Below are 4,279 nucleotides of genomic sequence, written 5' to 3'. Positions count from 1 at the left end.
CCAATCCACAACATCAAACTAAACCCCCAAACCCATCACTGTTGCCCAGAAATCTCTGTGAGGTTAGATGAGATGTATGGACAGGATTTAATATAATGTGCTGAACTGTGTGGGGTCCAAGGACAAAGGCGTACATTTTAGGTTCAAGTCCAATTTAAACCTATGGGTGACACTCCCTCTGTTTCGTCACTCTCCACTGTGTACCGTCTATTTGAAGACATTGTCTGTATAAGTCCAAGGCACATGTCTAGAAAAGGAAGCTAAGGATGAAAGTGGAAGCGCGTGTTACAACTCAGGAAAATTGGGGACATGTTACAATTCTTTGTTCTGTCTTCTGATCTACAATTTGCTGTAATTTGACACTGAAAATCAGAAAAACAGCATTGTTGTTACAAGTTTACCTTTTCATGACAAGCAACCTCTTGTGGTCATGTGAAAAATGACTTTTCTGCCTCAGAAGCAAAAGTGGAAGTACTGTGGCATTGTTGACCTCTCATGGAGGTTGGAGTGGGTGGTTTGGTGCATTTACTGGAGACCATGGTTTGCATCTCATCTTCTTCCAGCAGTCAATGTTGGCTGTGTTTGCAATATTTCTTGAACTAAGCAGCTTTATGTCCCATTTAGCTACTTCATTCATCTTCAATGGATCAGACAAGTGTCCAGCATAAAAAAGCCTGCAAACACGAATCATTAGAGATAGATTGAAATCCAGTTGCTAAAACTACCTCTGGAGGTTGTTGAGACACATTATAGCCAGATGTTTAAGTGTAAATGTGTGAATGCATCCGTCTCTCCAAGGCACAAACATATTCTTTAGTCTTTCCAATGTGGTCCGTGGCCTCTACAGAGCTGCTAAGTGACACTGAAATAAAACAGATATTTTCTGTCGTTCTTCCTGTCTAATTAAAGCAACAGGAAGCAGCTCCAGCAATAGTCACACAGAGTACATTACATGTTGTTGTAACATTTATCTGAACCTTGATCATTTCAACCACTGAATGATCTGTGTGAATATCCATGACAAGCAACACCTTTGTCTCATTCATAGTCCATCTAGCAAGTCATCTATGATTATGGTAGTTAAATAACTGTTAGCTACCTAGCAAAACTCTTACTGTTGTTACTGAACTGCTAAAAGTTATATTAATTTTGACAGTTACCAGCAACCTTCAATGTTAAACATTGAAGGTTTTCATTATTAATGCTACACATTTTTCAGAGAACAAGCACAGAGTCTGTTATTATGTAAAAGAATCACAGCTAAGGATGTAGCAACTTTTTCTCTCATATTATACCCAAACTCAGGGTATCTGATGATAAATAAAGCAATATTATACAGCAAGGATTGCTGTTGCAGAGCCTAGTCGGCTGTCTGCCATGACTGAATGAATGTAACTGATAGCATGAAAAACTGTAATGTAGATTAATCACATCTGGCAAATACCCAGTCACCTTTATAAGGTCAGTATTGGCGCTGTTACTGTTGCAGTGAATCAGTCCATCTCTAAATTATGCTTCTAATGTCAACACTAAAATTTGTTTAAATGTTGGCAAACTGCTCAATAGATTATAAGATATTTTGTGAATAACAAAATTGAGATTTTAGCCCAAGTTTGGTGCCAAAGAAAAGCTCAATAACTGCTTAAAATCAAATGGTTTCACCCTCACTGAATTACTATTTTATTTGTACATTACATTTTGATATTTCTCATGTCCAATTGGAAATTCTGGTGGCAATACTTGAAAGATCAGGTAGTCCACCCAACACTTTAGAATACATCCTCTGGGGACCATTTTCAAGTCCTTAGTTATTCATTTTTTTCTGAGAACTTGTCACTAAAAAAATATTAGTCAAATATAAATATTGCATTGATAGTTACGCTAGTGGAAATTTGGGATTAATCCTCTGGGGACCATATATTTATAAAACAAACCGGTCAACCTCACCTTCCTGAGGCCTCACCTAATGGGGCAAAAAATAGCAGTCACTGAAATGTTCCAGAAATCAAATGATCTGTGTTTCCTCTAGTCATGACTCTGAGGTCGTCTGCATCTTTGAATACTGCTCATGTTGTACATAAGTCATAGTTGCAGGTCTATTATTGGTGGTCATTGTACAGAACGGTGTACTATAGAAGGGTATTGTCACACATGGAAACTTGATCTCATCTCCATGTTGAAAAGACAGATGAAACACCAATTTAATGCAATATTGAGATGCTATTTGTCTTTCTGCCTAATTGAGCTGTCCCCAGACATCCATCACAGTTCATGGTTGGCTTGTCATCAGCTGATGTGCCGCAGGACAAGCATGTAAAAGGATTGTGGAGATAAAATGACAAGCAGAAGAGAAAGAGACAGGGCCATAATGTGGGCTAATGAAAGGATTCAGTGAAACAACATATGGTGAGAGATCAAAGGAGAACAACAACAAAGGGAATGTATGAAATGAGGAAGAGGGGAGGAAAGACAGTATGAAACAACAATATAAAGAGATAACCCAGAGGAGAATGAGCTCTGTGTCCTCATTGGACAGATCCATAACTTCGGATTTACCAAACACCGGCATGACACAGCAAACTGAGCTTGGTACATCTGTCTACTGCCAGCTGAGCTACACATCTGGGCAGTATGATACCTGCCAGACTGTCCACCAACCGCCTCTGTCCTATGATTCCTGATTAATTACAGATAGGGCCAGCAGCCAAATGGACAGACAGGAATTTTGTCTCAGATGCAAGTGATGAAATGATTTTCCACAGTGTAAAGTCAAAGGGAACTTATAGCAACTTATAGGCTCAACAAGCTGCAAGTGCAAACAGGCAATACAACAAGTTCATGCAAAATGACAGAATCTCTTTCTACAGTATCATTAAGGTTAAGGAAATGTCATGGTTATGGCAAATAAACTATGGTTGAAGTCCAACTGAAATTAAATTGCATGTGTTTTTCTACTACGGCATACATGTGTAAAACCCTTGTCCTGTTTTCTCCTTGAAAAAAAATTCAGAAACCAAAGGTCAGAAATTCATATTTTAAATTCTTTCTTCCTCTTTGGCTTCATGACGGTGCCCCTTAGTTTTGCATTAATTCATCAGAATACCATTAGTTCTCCGTCATAGAGAACTTGTTTCCTTACAGCTAATCCAAATGCTTCATTTTAAACCATATTTGCATAAAGCAGTAACGTGGCATTCTATCATAGGCAGAGTGGATGGTCACACTGAGCCTGATAGCAGCAGGCTACAGAGCAACAACCCATATTAGTTTTCCCGCTAAAGTCTTTTTCTTATCTAACTTACAAACATGAACACACTTCTTGTCCTGCACCTTGGCTTGTTGAATGAGCCACCAAACAAACATTCACTGAGAAAATGTGCACCGCTAACATCAGATAGCATCTAGGTTGCTAATTAGCTGCTCAGCTGCATGTAAACGTTCTTGAAAATGCCACTTCCATCTATTTAAATGCTAGTGTGATCTTACTCTTCAGTCTGCCCATTACATGTAGCTACACCGGCACTCTGACAGCCTGTCAGCTGCTGTCAATCAAACACAGACACCGACACACCCTCTAGCAAAACAAAAAGGAATATTTCTGATATTTACCCTTTTTTCCTATTAATAACTTAAATAAAACAATTGACAATAAATTCAAAATAACACTGACGTTATCAACTGTAGAAAGGGATGACAGAAAGTCAGCATCTGACTGATGCCTGACTGTAAAGAATCAGCACAGCATAGCTCAAGTCATTGCCAGTGTAAATTCATGGATGTAAACCTAAACATGGATGAAAAGTTAATTTTCACCATCTTGGCATCTTCATAAGAAACTAGTGGACCTTAAAATTGCAGCAGCCCTGTAGATGCCACACATTTGCATGTCTGTATCTGCAGTACTGAACTGCTGCTGCTTTTGCTTTTCTTGTCTCTGCAGGTCTGTAACTACCGCTACTGTGGTTCTGCTATTGGATGAAACAAATGTCCTTGTAACACAATCAATCTTTTTAATGTGAACACTAAACATTAACAACATTCAAAGTGCCTTGAATGGAACAGGCGTTAATAAGAGGAAGGAAGGAAGGAATAAACATTGCAATCATCTGCTAGTGGTTTATTGGAGGTTCCCAGCAACAACTGAAAGAAAATTGGGAATGCAGCCTTTGTCAATTACGCCCCAAAACTATGGAACACACTGCCCATGGATATCAGAGAAGCCAGCTCCCTAGATATTTTTAAAAGAAAGCTAAAAACTTATTTCTTCACCATAGCCTTT

This window comes from Thunnus thynnus, chromosome 22 (assembly GCF_963924715.1).
Source record: "Thunnus thynnus chromosome 22, fThuThy2.1, whole genome shotgun sequence".
Taxonomy (NCBI): Eukaryota; Metazoa; Chordata; class Actinopteri; order Scombriformes; family Scombridae; genus Thunnus; species Thunnus thynnus.
The sequence above is the reverse complement of the archived record's forward strand: the minus strand, read 5'-3'. Positions refer to the sequence as shown.